This window comes from Hordeum vulgare, chromosome 2H (genome assembly GCF_904849725.1).
Source record: "Hordeum vulgare subsp. vulgare chromosome 2H, MorexV3_pseudomolecules_assembly, whole genome shotgun sequence".
Lineage (NCBI taxonomy): Eukaryota > Viridiplantae > Streptophyta > Magnoliopsida > Poales > Poaceae > Hordeum > Hordeum vulgare.
In genome coordinates this window covers 264822109-264844111 of record NC_058519.1, presented here as the reverse complement: position 1 = coordinate 264844111, position 22003 = coordinate 264822109, and positions in this window count along the sequence as shown.

The following is a 22003-nucleotide window of genomic DNA, read 5'->3' as shown; positions in this document are numbered from 1 at the left end:
AACATTTAGCAAGTGGTTTCATTGGATTTGGAGTTGGTATGAATATTCTATGGACTTCCTAATATGGAATAAATGGAAAAAAGGCGCTATATATTTGGTGCAACAGAAATATTGCATAGAAAAATATTGACTAATGCTAGAAAAATAGGGCATGATATTTAGAGAACCTAGAAATTGGAATCACTCCATTTGGAGTTGATTTGGTTGCTCTAGGAATTTTGCAAGGGGTTTGGATAATTCAAATCCAGATTTGAATTTGATCTCTACACAAAACGTTTCACGAAAATGTGCAAAGCACATATTTGGATAGGTCATGATTTTGAGATTCTATAGGAACTTGAATTATTAAATTTAGAGTTGAATATATTTAACTATGAATTATGTGACCTTCTGGAAAAAAGAAAAATGGGAAAAGAGGAGGTATACCCGAGGGCTATAACGTGGGCTGGCCTAGCGGATCGGCCTAGCAGCTTAGTGAGACAGGCAGGCCGACGACGTCGAAAGCGCAGTTTGGTCGGGTGCTTTCTCTGCGGGGAGGTGGGATAGGTGAAGGGGCCTCCACTTATTCGGCGCGGGTCCACCCGTTGGTGCCTTAGCCTGTGGCCGACAGGATGGGCCTGCCAGCCCTTCTCTCTCATTCCCTCCTTCTACCCTTCGCCTGGGGCAGAGGGGTCGCCAGTCATTGCGGCTTCGGCCACACCGCTAGACTAGTCTCCTAGCCGGTGGCATGGGCGGATGCTTCGCTCCTTGCCATGCCCAGTGGTGGAATTGGTGGCCGTGGGGATGGCCGGGAGCGAGAGGCTCGTCGGGAGTGGCGGTACACGAGGAGCAAGACATGGCTTCGGGGAGGAGTCCTTAGCGTGTCCACGAGGATGGAGGCGTCGAGGGGGTTCTTCTGGAGGGTAGATTTGAGGCATGGGAGAGCCGACATGGCTTGAATGCCAGGGTGTCCGTGGCGGCGCCATGGAGGCCGCATGAGGAGGGAGAGGGCACGGGTAGCTTAGTGGGGAGGTACATGAGGTCTACTGGAGGGAGGGGTGAACTAGGGTGCAACAGGGGCTCGGGGGCAAGGTAGAGATGGCGGGGTGACACGGAGAGCTCGGTGGCCTCAGATGCTCTTAGTGCGGGCAGGAACATGTGTGCCAGAGAGGCTTTGATGGCTTCCTGGCATCAGAGATGAGCGTGGGCTGATGAGGGGTGATCCCTTGGAGAGTGTGAACACCCTGTCAAGGCCAGACATCAGCTAGAGGGCGAGATGGCTTGGCAGAGCATCATTGATGCATGCCAGCAGAGTGGTCACCACGCTCATTCATGTCCACAGTGGCATTTTGGTTAGTCAGAGATGTGAGGTCATCCAAGGCATGTGTGCAGGAGAATGATGGAGGAGTTTGGTCTCGTATGGGGCTTTACATGTGCGGTTTCATCTGTGTTTCAGTTTGTAGAAGCAAAGTTGGGGCTATCAAAAAGTATTTTTACTAGGGGGAACTTGGGATGATACAATGTCCAGCAGCCCTGACTATGCAAGATCTTCAAGACTGCAATTTTCATTTCACGGAGAGGGGTGTAGCTAGCACTTGCATTTCAACGCCATATTTCTGGAAAAATCAAGTTTTAGAAGAAATGCTCATATTTCCCACATGAGCATATCATATCTTTGCATGAAATGGTGCATTAGCACACCGGAGGTGTTGTGGAAAGACATGGGGCATTTGCATGAACAGAATAATGAAAGAGGTGTAAAAGAAGTGCTGCCATGGTGAAAAGGGCAGAGAAAGAGAGGGAGTTACCATCCAATAATTTTATAGGGGCCTTGGCAAAGTAACTGGAGGTGGTAGAGGGCTAGCAAAATCCGTGGTAAAAATTTGAGCCCAAGGAGAAGAGCAGAAGGGGCCAAAGCAACAAATTTGGTAAGTGAGGAGAACGTTTTCTACATATATAGTCACGCAAATTTGGGATCTTTTTGAGAAAGTTTCCAATGTAGACTTGAAAAACCCAAGAAATGGACAGAATTGGTTTTCTACATATAAAGTCATGCAAATTAATTCCAACTAATGCACCACTTGCTTATCATACCCGTTCTATAATCATGAACTACTTGTGATGGGGCGCGCATCGTATACGTAGCACCATAGAATACCGACTGCGATGGTAAAGCTAGCACACATGAGTAGCATGGATGGAGCGTTTAGCATATTTGATATATCACACATAGTTGTGTGAAGAATCGAGTTTGGGATACATAAGGGCATCACATACGCTTTGTTCTAGAAAATGTATGCATTCCTACTACCTATCCTTGATGGTTTCTAGGTCGTGTGGGAGGGACACCCTATAACACACAGTATCAAGGCGATGGTTTAAAATTCCATTATGGAAAGGGGTTAAAAACCGTTTGTTTAGCAGCTCGTTGTACCAGCGACTCTTCTCCTCGGTCAAGTGCGTTTTCCCCTCACTTTCGGCACCCGCAAGACCTACCATGAGAGTTCATCATCTTTGATGTGGCTCACATTGGCCCACAATACAATGTCATCTTGGGCTACCCAACGTTCTTCAAGTTCATGGCTGCGACCCACCACGCCTACGGCCTCATCAATCTACCCAGATGCAGTAGTACCCTCACCATCTGTTGCAATGAGAAGCACGCGACACCCACCCTCATGAGCGCGTGCTTCTATACCTGGTGGCCACTCCCGGAACGGCCTCTGTGGCCCTTATGGTGGAGCAAGAGGGGCGAGTCTTCTCCAAAAAAAGCATGCAAATTCCGCGCATGCAGATGCCACCCACGCGGACAAATCGCTCGATCCCATCAATGCCCTGGCAGCGCTTGCTAAGGACCCTCCATAGAAGGCCTCTAGAGTCACACCTCCGGAGGCCCCTGCAGAATCGTTGCCTGAGCTGTCTGGTCGTGTGGAGCCCGAATCCTACCAGTTGTGTCGCTGAACTGAACATCGAGTCGCAGCCCTTCGAGTTGGAGTTCCTCACTACCAGGACCATCAAGAGCACTTCGTTGGTAGACTTCGCGGTAGAGTAGATGGACCCGCACAAGGACAAGCCTTTTGAGGAGGCGTTCTTGCAGAGGACGCCATCTCTGGGGGCTCTAGCACGCACTTGGATTGGGGCTGCGCGCTCCAGGGTGTGGGGGCATGTGTCGTTCTCACCACATCCATAGGTGACGAGCTCTATTAGATAGTGCGGCTCCATTTCCAGCACCATGCACCATACTCCTACCCACTCTCGTGGAAGCCCCACGCTCGGCGTTGGCGGATGCCCCATGCTTAGTGTTGGTGGCCTACTCCTCCCACTCTCATGGAAGCCTCAGGCTCGATGTTGGCGGATGCCCCATCCTCAGCGCTCGCGGCGTGCTCCTACACAATCTCATGGAAGCCCCAGGGTCGATATTGGCGGATGCCCCATGCTGAGCGCTGGGGCCTGCTCCTACCTACTCTCATGGAAACCCTATGCTCAACGCTGGCGGATTCCCCATGCTCAGTGCGGGTGGATTCTCCTACCCATTCTCATGGAGGCCCCAAGCTCAGCGCTAGCGGAAGCCCCATGCTTAGCGCTAGTGGATTCCGCATGCTCAGTGCTAGCGGCCTATTTCCTGAGGAGTCCCTGGTCGTCACATCCTCAAGCTGAGTATGCCTTGGGAGGGTGCACGCTCCTTATCTTCCCTATGCGTGTCACATGAGCGGGGGTTGGGAAAGGTGCCTTGGCTCGGGTCAGTCCCAGCAGCACTGCCAAATCCAAGCGTCTGGGCTGTGTCTCATGGGCCTTCTCCCATGTATGTCACCTCACCAGGTCCTTGCTGCCCTTGACTCCTCATGCAACACCCACATGCAACTTCACGAGGGTGTCTTGCTGCATTACTTGCGAAAACTTGGCAGTTTCCCTGGTGCGAGATATCGAAGGCCTCAGGAGCCCCTCCTCGGGAGGGATCGCGACCAGTGTCCTATGACCACAAGTCACGCCCTATATATGTGATGATCATGTCAAGTTTCATGTCAATCAAATTTGATTTGATTCACCAATATATTCCAAAACCCTCTGTGTCGAGAACCAAATTTGAGCAACTCTACATTTCCAAGTTTCTCCGTTTGTGCTCCAATTTTATGGACATGCTATAATACTATAATAATGCATCCACACAAAGTGGTGCATCAAGGAGAATATATGAACTTGTCCAAAATCCCTCAAAACATCTTTTGCTGATTTCTAGAATTGGGAAATTTTACATTGTGAATTTTCTCCAATTGATCCCAAACTTTTGGGGCATGCTCTAATACTCAAATAATGCCACCACACCAAGTGGTACGTTAGTGGGAATTAATTTACATGGATTTGTCTAAAGAAAACCATTTCTGCCAATTTCTCGTGTTTATCAAGTTTACATTGTCAACTTTCACCATATAATCTCAAAATTGGTGATCACGGCCAAATGGGCTTATCATTTAACTCTTATAAGTCTCAAGGACATTGGATACCACTAGATGCCCCTGAACAGCTTCAAACACCTTCATCCACAAGCTAGAGGACAAGCAATGTTGACCCAAAAAAATTCCCCTTGCCTCGAATTTTCTACCACGGTATTTTCCGACCCTGTGCTACCTCGAGTAACCTTGATGTGACCCATGATCAATTATTTGAGGGTAACGCCCTCACTTTCCCTCTCTTATCACCATGGGAGCACCTCTTTTACCCCTCTCCCATTATTTTTGTTCATGCAATGTCCCCAAGTATTTCCATATCCCCTCTTGCATGCTAATGCATCATGCCAAACCAAGATATGGCATGCTCTGGTGGAAAATATGAGTAGGACATCCAAACCTAGATTATGTCTGCAATTGTAGCCTGTTCCTACGAGTAAACTGTAGACTTGCCTCCCTAGGGTAAAAAATTGGTGGACACGCAGTCCTTGCCTATCTAATGCCACTAGACAATTTTTTGCTCCAATGGCCATTCAGTAAACACCCTTTGGCACAACCCCAAGTTTGTTGGTGGAGGTTTGCTCTCACTAGAAACCAATTCTACCGAACTCCATATGGGTCCAAATTCCCCCATCACCCTCATCCATGCATGCCACCTAGCATTTACTAACCAAAGGGTGGTCCTAGACATGGTGTGCCATGGTGACCACACCACAAACATGAACAAACGTTGCTCTACCGCTGGTGCTTGTCATGTAGCTCCCTGGTGGCCATGACAGAGTGCCCACTCGCGCCAAGGGAGTCTCCTTGACCTCGCACGCCCCTCCACGATGCCAGGATGTAGCGAAGGAAGCCCGGGCACGCGGATGCTCTACGCCCGAGGGCATCCAAGGCGCACCCGAGCTCACTATGTCACCCCCTCCATTTAAGGCCTCCCTCAAGCCCACTCTCTTTCCCGCAAGGGCCCCCTATACCCATAATCTCTCCTCCCATGCCCTCTTCATCCTCCCATGGCCGACATTGACATTGTTCGGCTTTCCTCCAATGTGAGCAAGCCGACCCTTCCTCGCTGATATGTCCATTTTGCATCATGCTTTCATGTTGATATTTATTGCTTTTTGGGCTGTTATATTACTTGTGGTACCATATTTATGCCTTTTCTCTCTTATTTTGCAAGGATTATTTGAAGAGGGAGAATTCACGCAACTGGAATTCTCGACTAGAAAAGGAGCAAATCCTAGTCCACTATTCTGCACATCTCCAAATGCCCTAAAAATTTACGTGAATTTTTTCTGGAATATATTAAAAATACTGGGCGAAAGAACTACCGGAGGGGGCCAACAGGGCCCCACAAGCCCCCACTCTGCCACCACCCCCCCTAGTGGTAGTGGGCAAGCTTGTGGGCTACCTGAAGGCCCACTAGCCCCCCTCTTTTGCTATATGAAGCGTCCTGGTCTAGAAAAAATCAATCGGGAGCTTTTTCTTGGTTTCGCCGCCAACACGAGGCGGAACTTGAGTAGATCCAATCTAGAGCTCCGGCAGGACGATCCTGCCGGGGAAACTTCCCTCCCGGAGGGGAAATCGTCGCCATCGTCATCACCAACACTCCTCTCGTCGGAGGGGAGGCATCTTCATCAACATCTTCATCAGCACCATCCCCTCTCCAATCCCTAGTTCATCTCTTGTAACCAATCTTCGTCTCTCGACTCCGATTGGTACTTGTAAGGTTGCTAGTAGTGTTGATTACTCTTTGTAGTTGATGCTAGTTGGATTACTTGGTGGAAGAGTTTATGTTCAGATCCTTTATGCTATTCATTACACCTCTGGTCATGATTATGATTATGTCTTGTGAGTAGTTACTTTTGTTCCTGAGGACATGGGATAAGTCATGCTGATAATAGTCATGTGAATTTGATATTCGTTCGGTATTTTGATATGATGTATGTTGTTTTTCCTCTAGTGGTGTTATGTGAATGTCGACTACATAACACTTCACCATATTTGGGCCTAGAGGAAGGCATTGGGAAGTAGTAAGTAGATGATGGGTTGCTGGAGCGACAGAAACTTAAACCCCAGTCTGTGCGTTGTTTCGTGAGGGGCTGATTTGGATCCACTACTTTAATGCTATGGTTAGACTTTGTCTTAATTCTTCTTTTTTAGTTGCGGATGCTTGCGAGAGAGGTTAATCATAAGTGGGATGCTTGTCCAAGTAAGGGCAGTACCCATGCGCCGGTCCACCCACATATCAAACTATCAAAGTAATGAACGCGAATCATATGAACATGATGAAACTAGAATGACAGAAATTCCCGTGTGTCCTCGGGAGCGTTTTTCCTCATATAAGACTTTGTTCAGGCTTGTCCCTTGCTACAAAATGGATTGGGCCACTTGCTGCACCGTTGCTACTACTTGTTACATGTTACTCTTTGTTTGCTACGTTTCACCTTCATACACAATCACTTGTTACCGCTACTTTCAGTGCTTGCAGTTATTACCTTGCTGAAATCCGTTTATCACAGCCTTCTGCTCCTCGTTGGGTCTGACACTCTTACTTATCAAAAGTACTATGATTGATCACCTATACTTGTGGGTCATCAAGACTCTTTTCTGGCGCCATTGCCGGGGAGTGAAGCGACTTTGGTAAGCGGAAATTGGTAAGGAAACATTTATATATTGTGCTGAAATTTATTGTCACTTGTCACTATGGAAACTCTTCCTTTGAGGAGTTTGTTCGGGGTATCTTCACCACGAACGGAACCACGAGGAGTTGCTCATCAACCTGAGGTACCTACTGAAAATATCTTTTATGAAATTCCTTTGGGTATTCTTGAGAAACTGCTGGCTAATCCTTTTACAGGAGATGGATATTCACATCCAGACTTTCATCTAATCTATGTAGATGAAGTTTGTGGTTTATTTAAGCTTGCAGGTTTGCCTGAGGATGAGGTAAATAAGAAAGTCTTTCCTTTATCTTTGAAGGATAAGGTGTTGACATGGTATAGGCTATGTGATGATTCTGGATCATGGGGCTACAATCGGTTGAAATTGGAATTTCATCAAAAGTTCTATCTTATGCATTTAGTACATCGTGATCGGAACTTTATTTATAACTTTTGGCCTTGTGTCAGGGAAAGCATAGCTCAAGCTTGGGGGAGGCTTAAGTCAATGCTATATTGATGCCCCAATCATGAGCTCTCGAGGGAAATCATCACTCAAAACTTTTATGCTCGGCTTTCTCATGAAGATTGTACCATGCTTGACACTTCTTGTGCCGGTTCTTTTAAGAAGAAGGATATTGATCACAAGTGGAATTTATTGTATGGAATCAAATGCAACTCTGAAGATTGGGAGATGGAGGAAGGTAAGGACTGAGGTATGAATTTCCAGTTTGATTGCGTTAAATCTTTTGTTGAGACAAACACTTCTAGAGATTTTAGCGTTAAGTATGGACTTGACTCTAAGATAGTAGCTTCTCTATGTGAATCTTTAGCTGCTCATGTTGATCTTCCCAAAGAGAAATGGTTTAAATATCATCCTCCTGTAGAAAGGAACATAGCCAAAACCAATCTAGTTGAGGAGAAAATCATAGCTTTTAGGGATCCTGTTGTTCCTTGTGCTTACACTGAGAAACCACCATACCCTGCTTGGATGAAGGATTATTCTAAAGCTCCAATTGTGATACGTAGGGGTTACAGTAGACCACTTGAACCCCCTGAGGAGATTAGAGTTGAACCTAGTGTTGCTATTATCAAAGATCTCTTAGTCGAAGACATAGACAGGCATGTTATCAAATTCTGTGAGGACTCCGCTAGAATTGCTAAACCTCACGCGAAAGACAAATACGGGCCTTTAGTTGGCCTGCCCGTTGTTTCTGTTAAGATAGGAGATCACTGTTACCATGGTTTATGTGATATGGGAGCTAGTGTTAGTGCAGTACCCCGTTCTCTATATGATGGAATCAAAGATGAGATTGCAGCTGCTGAGCTAGAACCCATTGATGTCACTATTACGCTAGCTAATAGAGACACTATCTACCCTGTGGGAATTGTGAGAGACGTAGAAGTCCTTTGTGGTAATACGAAGTATCCTACTGATTTCCTCGTCCATGGTACTGCACAAGATAGATTTTGTCCCATCATATTCGGTAGACCCTTTCTCAACACTGTCAATGCTCACATTGATTGCATTAAGCAGACTGTCATAGTAAGTTTCGAGGGTGTGTCTCATGAATTTAACTTCTCCAAGTTTGGAAGACAAACCCATGAAAGAGAGTCGTCTGGTAGAGATGAAATCATTGCTCTTGCCTCTATTTCCATACCTCCTTCGGATCCTTTAGAGCAATATCTGCTTGAGCAAGAAAATGATATGCATATGGAGGGGAGAGATGAGATAGATAGAATTGTCTTAGAACAACATCCTATTCTCAAGAATAATCTGCCTGTTGAACTGCTTAGGGATCCTCCCCCACCAAAGGGTGATCTTGTGTTCGAGCTTAAACAGTTGTCGGATACTCTTAAGTATGCTTATCTTGATGAGAAGGAGATATATCCTATCGTTATTAGTTCTCTCCTCTGAGAGCGTGAAGAGAAGAAGTTACTAAAAACTCTAAGGAAGCACCGCGCTGCTATTGGATATACTCTTGATGATCTTAAGGGTATTAGTCCTACTCTATGTCAGTAGAAGATTAAAACTGATCCTGACTTTAAACCAGTTGCTGATCATCAAAGGATATTAAATCCTAAGATGAAAGAGGTCGTTAGAAAAGAAATATTAAAGCTTCTGGAAGCAGGAATCATTTATCCTGTTGCTCATAGTGATTGGGTAAGTCCCGTACATTGCATACCTAAGAAGGGAGGTATCACCTTCGTTCCTAATGATAAGAATGAACTAATCCCACAAAGGATTATTACCGGCTATAGAATGGTGTTAGACTTCCGGAAACTGAACAAGGCAACCAGGAAAGATCATTATCATTTGTCGTTTATCGACCAAATGATAGAAAGGCTATCAAAGCACACACACTTCTGCTTTCTAGACGGTTATTCAGGTTTCTCGCAAATACCTGTTGCACAATCTGATCAAGAGAAAACCAGTTTCACCTGCCCTTTCGGTACCTTTGCCTATAGACGTATGCCTGTTGGCTTATGTAATGCACCTGCCACCTTCCAAAGATGTATGATGGCTATATTCTTTGACTTTTGTGAGAATATTGTCGAGGTTTTCATGGATGACTTCTCCGTTTACGGGTCTTCCTTTGATGATTGCCTCAACAACCTTGAGCAAGTCTTACAGAGATGCGAAGAAGCCAACCTCGTCTTGAATTGGGAGAAGTGCCACTTTATGGTTAATGAAGGTATCGTCTTAGGACACAAAATCTCTGAGAGAGGCATTGAAGTTGATAAGGCTAAGGTTGATGCAATTGATAAAATGCCTTGCCCCACAGATATCACAAGTATACGAAGTTTCTTAGGTCATGCCGGTTTCTATAGAAAGTTCACTAAAGACTTCTCTAAGATTTCTAGGCCTCTCACCAACCTCTTGCAGAAGGATGTTCCTTTTGTTTTTGATGAGGATTGTGAGGAAGCTTTCGAAATACTTAAGAAGGCTTTGATAACCGCACCTATTGTTCAACCACCTGACTAGAACTTTCCCTTTGAAATCATGTGTGACACTAGTGATTATGTTGTTCGTGTTGTTCTAGGACAAAGAGTTGACAAGAAGTTGAATGTCATTCACTACGCTAGTAAAACTCTAGACAGAGCCCAAAGAAACTATGCCACTACGGAGAAGGAATTTCTAGCAGTCCGTGTTTGCATGTGAAAAGTTTAGATATTACATAGTTGACTCCAAAGTCACTATTCACTCTGATCATGCTGCTATTAAGTACCTCATGGAGAAGAAGGACACTAAGCCTAGGATGATCAGATGGGTTCTCCTGCTACAGGAATTTGATTTGCACGTCATTGACCGAAAGGGTGCTGATAACCCTGTAGCAGATAACTTGTCTCGGCTAGAGAATGTCCTTGATGATCCAATACCAATTGATGACAGCTTTCCTGATAAGCAATTAAATGTCATCCGCACTTCACTTAGTGCACCATGGTATGCCGATTATGCAAACTATATCGTAGCCAAATACATACCACCCAGTTTCACCTATCAACAAAAGAAGAAATTCTTCTTTGATTTGAGACACCACTTTTGGGATGATCCTCACCTTTATAAGGAAGGAGTAGATGGTGTTATTAGACGTTGTGTGCCTGAACATGAACATGGACAGATCCTGCTGAAGTTTCATTCCGAATCCTACGGAGGACACCATGCTGGAGATAGAATTGCCCGTAAGGAATAGCAATCAGGTTTCTATTGGCCCACTCTCTTGAAGGATGCCCGTAAGTTTGTCTTGTCTTGTGACGTATGCCAAAGGATAGGGAACATCAGTAAGCGTCAAGAGATGCCTATGAACTATTCACTTGTCATTAAACCATTTGATGTCTGGGGCTTTGATTATATGGGACCCTTCCCGAGTTCCAATGGATACACTCACATCTTAGTTGCTGTGGATTACGTTACTAAGTGGGTACAAGCTATCCCCACTAAAAATGCTGATCACCACACCTCTATTAAGATTCTTAAAGAAGTCATATTCCCAAGATTTGGAGTCCCTAGATACTTGATGACTAATGGCGGTTCACACTTCATTCATGGTGTTTTCCGCAAGATGCCAGCTAAGTATGATGTCAACCATAGACTTGCATCTCCTTATCATCCTCAGTCTAGTGGTCAAGTGGAGTTGAGTAATAGGGAGATCAAGTTGATCCTACAAAAGACCGTCAATAGATCTCGAAAGAACTGGTCTAACAAACTTGACGATGCACTATGGGCTTATAGGACCGCTTATAAGAATTCCATGGGCATCTCACCATATAAAATGGTTTACGATAAGGCGTGTCATTTACCTCTTGAGCTAGAACACAAAGCTTATTGGGCAATCAAAGAGCTCAACTTTGATTTCAAACTTGCCTGTGAGAAGCGGTTGTTTGATATCAGCTCGTTAGATGAATGGAGAGCCTAGGCATATGAGAATGCCAGGTTGTTCAAGGAAAAGGTTAAGAGATGGCACGACAAACGAATACAGAAACGAGAATTCAATGTAGGTGATTATGTCTTGCTATACAATTCTCGTTTGACATTCTTTGCTGGCAAGCTTCTCTCTAAATGGGAAGGTCCCTATGTTGTCGAGGAATTATATCGTTCCGGTGCAATCAAAATCAAAAACACGGAAGGAAATTTTCCTAGGGTGGTAAATGGTCAAAGAATCAAGCATTACATCTCTGGTACTCCCATAAATGTTGAGACCAATATCATCAATGTCATAACTCCAGAGGAGTACATAAGGGATGTTGATCAGCCTGTTTCAGACCTTGAAAACGAAGATGTATCTGTTTTGGCAAGAAATTGGACTCCGATACTTTTCCAATAGGAAATTTCCTCAGTTTTGGAATTTTTGGAAAATTAGAAAAATAAAAAGCAGTTCGGAGAGCAAACGAGGCAGCCACAAGGGCCTACTCCGCCACCACCCCTCTGGTGGCGGTGGTCAAGCTTGTGGGCACCTCGTGTGCCTCCCGGACTCCTTTTTCTTGCGGAGGACTCCTTCTGGCCCAGAAAAAATCAATATATATTCGCCCGAAGGTTTTGATCTCCGTATCGCGTAGTTTTCCTCTGTTTTCGTTTGGAGCTTGTTTTTGCCGCAGATCTAGGTCAAGATGTCTTCTCAAGATTCAAAAGGAGATAGCTATGTGGGTGACTACCTTGCTAACCCCAAGGTCTATGGGGACTTGGAACCATATGGCTGGACCACTGATGAGGAAGAGGACTATGAGCCCGAAGGGAAGGAGCAAACGAGTTCCGATGAAGAGGAGGCTCCTCTACCTAAACCTGCAAACACCCAAGTGGAGTTCATGAAGTCAAGCCTCCCTGACCATAGGAAGAAGCCTAAGACCTTGTTTATCCCTTCTCGTTTCTTGCAGGAGAGTAAGCAAGAGCTTTGCCATAGAGTTTTGAAACTTCTGGAGGAAAATGACGATCTAAGAGAGCGGAACTTTTTGCTCAAGTGGGAATTAGACAAGCTCAAGACTGCTCCAACAACACCACCATCACCACTAAAGGAAGACAACTAAGCATTGGTATGGGCAATCCCCTTGACTTCTGCCAAGCTTGGGGGAGTTGCCCTGGTATCGTATCACCTTTATATCTTTTGCTTTTACCTTTGTTTTAGTTCTTTCCTTTTCAGTTTTTATTTCTTCTTTTAGAGGAATAAGTCTTTAGTTTTTAGTTTGAGTCTTTTGCTTTTGTCTCTCCCATGATGTATTCGAGCTTACGATCTATACAATAAAGAGTGTCTTAGTCAAGGGCTTTGCTTTGTGCCATGATCAAAGAGTATGAAAAGAACGATAGCATGAAAGATCATGAGACAATCTTATGGAAAGTGATAACTTCACTTATGACACGTATGAAGATTGAAACTTGTTGAGAATAAATCAACATAGGTCTCAGTCATTGTTGCAATTAGTAAGAAGTAATAAGGAAAGAGAGGTTCACATATGAATATATCATCTTAGACACTTTTTACAATTATGAGCACTCACCAAACTATTACATGCCTAGGACTAGATGTTGGACAAGGAAGACAACATAATGAATTGTGTTTGCTTGGTTCCAAACAATGTTATATGATTAGGGATCCCTTAGCATGTGACGATTTCTTCCACCTCATATTAACCAAAACTCCCGCACCAAGTAGAGATACTACTTGTGCATCCATAAACCTCCAACCCAGTTTTGCCATGAGAGTCCACCATACCTACCTATGGATTGAATAAGATCCTTCAAGTAAGTTGTCATCGGTGCAAGCAATAAAAATTGCTCTCTAATATGTATGCTCTATTAGTGTGTGGAAAATAAGCTTTGTACGAACCTGTGGTGAGGAAGACATAAAAGTGACAGACTGCATAATAAAGTTCTTTATCACAGGAGGCAATATAAAGTGACGTTCCTCCGCACTAAGAGGACACGCATTCAAACCTCAAAAGCGCATGACCACCTCTGCTTCCCTCTGCGAAGGGCCTATCTTGTACCTTTACTTTTTAGCCTTGTAAGAGCCATGGTGATCATCACCAATTCCCTTTTTGCCTTTGTCTTGGCTACCGTCACATGCTTGGGAAAGATCTATATTCATATATCAACTTGGATTTGAGTACTCATGCTTTATTGTTGTTGACTTTACCCTTGAGGTAAACCTTTGGGAGGCAAAACTATAAGCCCCTATCTTCCTCTGTGTCCAGCTGAAACTTTGACACCATGAGTACCACGTGAGTTGTAACAATTGTGGAAAACGTAAGAGATGATTGAGTATGTGGGTTTGCCTTACAAGATCTTATTTGACTCTTTCTGATGTTGTGATAAATTGCAATTGCTTCCATGAATATGGACTATTGTTGGTTACTTCTCGGTAAAGTTTTTGCTTCATGCTTTGCTTTGTGAAGGAATTGTTACTTTCCCATAAGAATCTTTATGATATATTGTTGTTCTATGTGTGATCATGATTACCTCATGTCCGTATTATGTTTTATCGACACCTTCGTCCCTCAACATGTGGACATGTTTATGGAACTTGGTTTTTGCTTGAGCACCAGCGAGGTCTGAGTTTGGGGAGTTGATATGTACATTTTGCATCATGCTTTCATGTTGATATTTATTGCTTTTTGGGCTGTTATATTACTTGTGGTACCATATTTATGACTTTTCTCTCTTATTTTGCAAGGATTATTTGAAGAGGGAGAATTCAGGCAGCTGGAATTCTGGACTGGAAAAGGAGCAAATCGTAGTCCACTATTCTGCACATCTCCAAATGCCCTGAAAATTTACGTGGATTTTTTATGGAATATATTAAAAATACTTGGCGAAAGAACTACTGGAGGGGGGCCTCCCCACAAGCCCCCACTCCGCCACCACCCCCCTGGTGGCGGTGGGCAAGATTGTGGTCTTCTTGAAGGCCCACTAGCCCCCCTCTTTTTCTATATGAAGCGTCCTGGTCTGGAAAAAATCAGTCGAGATCTTTTTCGTGGTTTCGCCGCCGCCAGGAGGCGGACCTTCAGCAGATCCAATCTAGAGCTTAGGCAGGACGATCCTGCTGGGGAAACTTCCCTCCCGGAGGGGGAAATTGTCACCATCGTCATCACCAACACTCCTCTCGTCGGAGGGGAGGCATCTTCATCAACATCTTCATCACCATCATCTCCTCTCCAATCCCTAGTTCATCTCTTGAAACCAATCTTCGTCTCGCGACTCCGATTAGTACTTGTAAGGTTGCTAGTAGTGTTGATTACTCTTTGTAGTTGATGCTAGTTGGATTACTTGGTGGAAGAGTTTATGTTCAGATCCTTGATGCTATTCATTACACCTCTGGTCATGATTATGATTATGTCTTGTGAGTAGTTACTTTTGTTCCTGAGGACATGGGATAAGTCATGCTGATAATAGTCATGCGAATTTGATATTCGTTCGGTATTTTGATATGCTGTATGTTGTTTTTCCTGTAGTGGTGTTATGTGAACGTCGACTACATAACACTTCACCATATTTGGTCCCAGAGGAAGGCATTGGGAGGTAGTAAGTAGATGCTAGGTTGCTGGAGTGACAGAAGCTTAAACCCAAGTCTATGCGTTGCTTCGTGAGGGGCTGATTTGGATCCACTAGTTTAATGCTATGGTTAGACTTTGTCTTAATTCTTCTTTTGTAGTTGCGGATGCTTGCGAGAGAGGTTAATCATAAGTGGGATGCTTGTCCAAGTAAGGGAAGTATTCAAGCGCCCATCCACCCACATATCAAACTATCAAAGTAACGAACGCGAATCATATGAACATGATGAAACTAGCATGACAGAAATTCCCGCATGTCCTCGGGAGCGTTTTTCCCCCTATAAGACTTTCTTCAGGCTTGTCCCTCGCTACAAAAGGGATTGGGCCACTTGCTGCACCGTTTCTACTACTTGTTACTCATTAGTCTTTGCTTGCTATGTTTCACCTCGCTACACAATCACTTGTTACCGCTACTTTCAGTGCTTGCAGTTATTACCTTGCTGAAATCCGTTTATCAGAGCCTTCTCCTCCTCGTTGGGTTCGACACTCTTACTTATCGAAAGGAGTCTTGATGACCCACAAGTATAGGTGATCAATCATAGTCCTTTCGATAAGTAAGAGTGTCGAACCCAACGAGGAGGAGAAGGCTCTGATAAACGGATTTCAGCAAGGTAATAACTGCAAGCACTGAAAGTAGCGGTAACAAGTGATTGTGTAGCGAGGTGAAACATAGCAAGCAAAGAGTAATGAGTAACAAGTAGTAGAAACGGTGCAGCAAGTGGCCCAATCCCTTTTGTAGCGAGGGACAAGCCTGAAGAAAGTCTTATAGGGGGAAAAACGCTCTCGAGGACATGCGGGAATTTCTGTCATGCTAGTTTCATCATGTTCATATGATTCGCGTTCGTTACTTTGATAGTTTGATATGTGGGTGGATGGGCGCTTGAATACTTCCCTTACTTGGACAAGCATCCCACTTATGATTAACCTCTCTCGCAAGCATCCGCAACTACAAAAGAAGAATTAAGACAAAGTCTAACCATAGCATTAAACTAGTGGATCCAAATCAGCCCCTCACGAAGCAACGCATAGACTTGGGTTTAAGCTTCTGTCACTCCAGCAACCTAGCATCTACTTACTACCTCCCAATGCCTTCCTCTGGGACCAAATATGGTGAAGTGTTATGTAGTCGACGTTCACATAACACCACTACAGGAAAAACAACATACAGCATATCAAAATACCGAACGAATATCAAATTCGCATGACTATTATCAGCATGACTTATCCCATGTCCTCAGGAACAAAAGTAACTACTCACAAGACATAATAATAATCATAATCATAATCATAATCATAATCATTCTCTCCTCTACAATGACCCCTCATCGACCCAACCTCCTGGACACGCCAAGGATCCATCCTCGTCACCGAGCCATGCACACTAAAGGTGCCAACGCTGCAGTTCGCCCGTTCCGTCGGTCTGTTATCTTTGGGTGCCCCCGCGGCACCCTCGGCCGTCCCTGTGTGCGGCCCGGAGCAGGGAATCCACCCAGGCCACCAGCTCGATTTTCGGTGCAGCAGAATGACTGGAGCACACACCGCAGGCACCCGCAGCCTCTTGGGAGGAGGTAGAAGAAGGCCCTGCTGGTGGGGCCCCCTTGTGAGCGAGCCAAAGCCCGGGCCCTCCAGTTTAAGTGGAGGCGCCCCCGCGCCTTTTCCGTCTACTCTCATGGAAGATGCACTCCATGGAATGCGCCTTCGACGTGGCAACCCCGCGTGCATGCAGCAAAGCTACTAGGCTGGCCCGTTGCACCCAACTTCTATCTCGTGCCTAGTACGCTGCTTGGGACCTCTGGTATGACTATTTTCCTTTTTATTTTCTTTTTTCAAGGAGGCTAATAAAATCATAGAATATGCAATCAATCTCCAATTCATTGATTCAAATTACCAGAGACTCCTAAAATTATAAACTATCCAAATATGTGCATTGCACATTTTTCGAGGGGTGTTTTTCTGTAGTGTTCAAATTCAAATTTGAATTTGAAACATTCAACCCCCACCTTGCAAAATTCCTAGAGACCTCAAATCATCTCCAAATAGAGTGATTCCAATTTATAGGTGACTATAAAATCATGCTCTATTTTTCTAGCCTAGGTGAACATTTTTCTCTGGAAGTGTGTGTGGTAGGTCAAATGAATAGAACCTTTACCATTTATTCTATAATAGAAAGGAACATTTACATATTTCCCCGTAATTTCGTCCCGACCTCATCTTTACCCCTAAATAAAAATAGTGCTCAACTATACCCCTCTTCTGTTAAGTGCGTTTATAGAAATACCCTTCCGTACATTTTCCGTCGAGTCAAAGGCCTTTGACCGTTAAGTGCGCGTATAGAAAAATGTAACGGGCAAAGGCCTTTGACTGGATGGAAAATGTACGGAAGGGCATTTCTATAAGTGCACTTAACGGAAGAGGGGCAAAGTTAAGCACTGTTTTTATTTAGGGGTAAAGATGAGGTCGGGCCAAAATTAGGGGTAAAGCTGAATAACACCCCGGAGATGGTTTTTGTGGGACCAAGATGTCTTTTCCCCGAGTCTTGGAAAAGAAAGAATAGAAGGCTACCTGCTACTTACTTAGCAAGAGTGGACTAGGAACCCCTGCTCAAGTGATGGGGATTCGAGAAGATGAAGACCAAACTGCCAAGCTCCAAGTTAGTTTCATCAACGCGGTAGATCACCTTCTGTGTTACCTTACTGAAGAGTAATTCAAGTCCCGCCAAGACTTACCTTCACTCCTACACCTCCATTTCATCGAGAAGAAGAAGGTGGTCGAGCAAGATCAACATATTGAGGCCCTGCAAGTCTACATCAGCAACCAAAAGCAGCAAATTAAGGAATTTCAAGAAGCCTACAACCGAGCCCCACACAGGAGTCATGGGAACAAATTTCCATATCCTCCACGAGGAGGGCCTTCTTCGCAACACTGACGTCATAACCCAAGGAAGGGTAAAAATATTTTTTCTCCTGTCACATGCCATAAATGTGGCGACTATGGGCATATTGCTAAATGGTTCTCCAACAAGCAGCCGACTGTCGCATATCCATTGTGGCCCAGAAGGACCAAGAAGCTGATGACTCAGTGCCCTCTCCCTGAGTCATGAAACAAGGCATGACTACCAAAGTACGAGAACCCCTAGGGTAGGATGATTCGTGTATCCCCCATGCAAAGTTGAGTCTGTTTAATGGTTCATATGAAACCATGTTGTTTGTGTTTTTTTGTCTATTTGCATTTGGGCATAAGTCGCATTTTTACCCTAGGAAACCTGTACGCGACTATGCCACCTATCTTATCTTAATGAATGTGTTAGTCATTTTGGCACTTGTTTGTTTGCACTTGCACTATACCAGCCCCTTCGGCACTCCCCTCTATACTACTTTTCCCTCTCCCCGCCGCGTCAGCTAAAGACTAGCAAGACAAGATGCACCAAGGAGCCACCTCGATAGAGAACTAACACTGAAGATTCTGAATACAACGTGCTAAACCAGACACAACCCCATAGATTTATGATTCTCCCTCAAGATTGGAAACCTTAACCCACCTCCCTAGACCAACCTAAACCTCACAAGCTTCCCCAACTTAAACCTTAGATCACGTGTTTAAAACACGAAATTGCCAGAGCACCCGTTAAGCTTCAATAAACCCTACTTAGCACTAGGTTCATTATGAAACAAGTGATCACAATGAACAAGTATCCTTCATTCTTAAGCTAGCAGCAGAACCTTGATGCCATAAGAAGGATTGTTCTAAGTTTAAATGATTTGTAGACAATGATTTGATGTGACTATAATAGGTGCCTTGAGGATGTAGCTAACCCCTTTGGTTGAATTGGGGCACTTTCATGGTGATAGGTGACTTGGTGGAACAGGTTGATAAAGTAGCATAACCTACATATCCCTGAAGTAAATTTGGATTTATTAGGACAACTATTATCACGACCTAAATTCTTGGTGGTATAATAAATTCATTTTTTCAAGTAGTTTTCATGGATTGGTGATGTTACCCTAATGACTTGGAGTAACAAGTGGGATTCTGTTGGACATGAGATTTGGATTTAATAGGTAATCCTGATAGAGTGTTGACGACGAATGAGATCATATGGTTTGGAGTAAATTGGATTTAGTCCGATGATCCTGATCATGATACCACGTTCCTCTGTGGATGATCGTAGAAGTAATTGGAGTTGTCAAAATTGATTGAAGACTCCATATAAGCTTTACCTTGGAGTTTAGTTGATCATGATATTGGAAGTTGGTGGATATACTGTGATATAATCCTTGCAATGATTTATGGATTATGGGAACTCTAAGTGATTATGTAGAACCCCATCAATATTGGATTGTAGGAATAATGGGCCATGTGATGATTGATGGGATTGATGAACCACTTGATTGAATTCATAGGAAGGAAACAAGATCTTGGATTGCTGTGCTACATGTTACCTTAGCAAATAAATGTTGCACCTTAGACCTTGGGTAAGTTAGCTGAGCACTTGGTTTTGTTGTGTCTTAATAAAGCTTTGTAGCTTGTAAGCTTTCCCAAGGATTTTTTGTCGGGACCCCGATCCTAAGCCATAGGAATCCAGCCTGTAACACATCGCATCCCTTTGCGGTCTCACGCACGGTTAACCCCACAGCTGCAACCTTACCTTAGCCGGGCCGTTTGCGTCTTTTGACTCACGTATGCAATTGTGTCGCTAGCATTCCAATGTCAAAGAACCCGGATCGACAAGTCTAGTCATAAACCAAAGTGGCAGTACCGCACAGGGACAGGCATACATGACCCAACAAAGCAGGTGTCGGTCACCAGCGTATGTAGACGAGTCGTAGCAAGCTACAAGGACTCCATTACATCGCGTGACATTTCCCCAAAGGGGACAGACACAACAGCTAAGAAGGATACATGCCGGTCAACCAATGTGTCCGGAGCAGTAGCGAGCTACAATGGCTCGTTGGATCACAAAGGGGCATTTCCTTGTAAGGAGTGCTACTAAAGTTCACGGCTAGGTAATCAAACCCCATACATATCAAGTATGACACACGTACGCATGGCATACCGATATGTATAGATACATCGATGGCATCACAACATAACCATAAACATACAAGCTTTATTTAAGAGGCTTGGAGGAGCCACACACATAATATTACACAGTAAGGGTCTCACGACCTATAATAGCACTCATTCAGTTACAAACCAGCGGAAGTGTTTAAAACTGTCTGAGTACAGAGAGGTGCAACTAGAAGGCACATGGCCTGACTATACTACAGACCCAACCTAGGGCCAGATCCTAGCTGGGACACCAGCTACTCGTCGTCGTCGATGTCTATGAAGAACCCACCATTAGGGTCATTAGCAACCTCTACAACATTTATTAAGCAAACATGAGTACGGAGGTACTCAGCAAGACATTAGGATAACTAACTACTCATGCAATGTATCACTAAGGTATGGTGGGGTTTCATGCGGAAAGCCAACATTTGACTCGTGGCTAGACAACTTGCATTTTTAAATAATTTTGACAACTTGATTTCTCGCACACGAGTCCACTAACACCACAACAATACTCCATCGTGGAATCATTCCGTCTCCATACAGAAATGCCGTCCACGACACTCACGCTTATCTTGACAATTTTATGAGTAGCCAATTAAGTTATCTATGAACAACATATGTGTCCAAGTAGTCCATATCCACGGACGCGGCTATTCGAATAGATCATAACCCTGGAGGGCTGTACTTCGTCGCACACGCTCTTGCCACTTATTGCCATGTGCACGTCATGCACCTCGGCAACCTTCAAGCAGAAGCCCAGCGAGGGAGTCGACCACGACCGTTAACCACACTAGTACCTAGTCCAGGTTTATCGCCTATCTGAGAGTAACCCGTACGGAAGTCCGGCCGAGGTTTCCGCCACGGCCTCAAACGATGTGCGCAGGGTTCCCAAGCCGACCATCCGGGTGCCACTTGGTACACCGTGCCACTGCCTACCGCATCACAGCCCACCTCTCAGGTCAGCACCATGCACGGCCTCCAGCATGACTATAAACACGAGAAACTACTTGCAACTCCTGGACCGAGTACTAAGCGATTAATAAGTCGAGCCGGGTCATATTTCAGGGCCCAGCATGTGGTAGTATCTCGTCTTGGATTACATACACGGAACTCAGTTCCTAAGGACGGTTCCAATGAAACAACCCGCCATGTACTCCTACACAACCTTTCACCGGTACCTTTACCAAATCAGGTTCAACACACAACCTTTGCTTACCGAACACATTCTCACAATTCTATTCTTCTCCCAGATGACAGACCATTCACAACTCTAAGCATAGCATTCATAGCAGGATAAGGCACATCATGGCTCAAGCAACTACCAGGTATGCTAGGTTGCAAGGTTCAGCTATTTACTGTAACAAGGATAATTCATGCAAAGGAAGTGGGTTCAACTAACGTGGCAAAAGCATTTGATCCTAATGCAATAAGTAAGTGCAGGAGCAAGAACATGGGATTTATCGGGATGATAAAAAATGGTTGCTTGCCTTGTTGCTCACAGGAGTGACAATATCCGTCAGACGGATATTCGGTGGAATCCGGGGGAGCGGAGCCTACCGAAAGGAATGACAACAATCAATATCAAACATATGCAATCAAGATAATTCATGAGCATGGCACGAGGATGCAAGGTGATATACTATTATAGCTAACATTTAGTATGTTTGAAGTTGAGTTGAATCAAATTCAAATATCACTTCAAACGAGGTATTATCGAAAACCATTTTAATTCATTCGACCTGATGCTCAGATCAACTTGCTTTTAACATGCATGGGATGACATGTTAGGTTGCTGGTTTGTAGTTAGGACAGTGTTTGATCATGTCA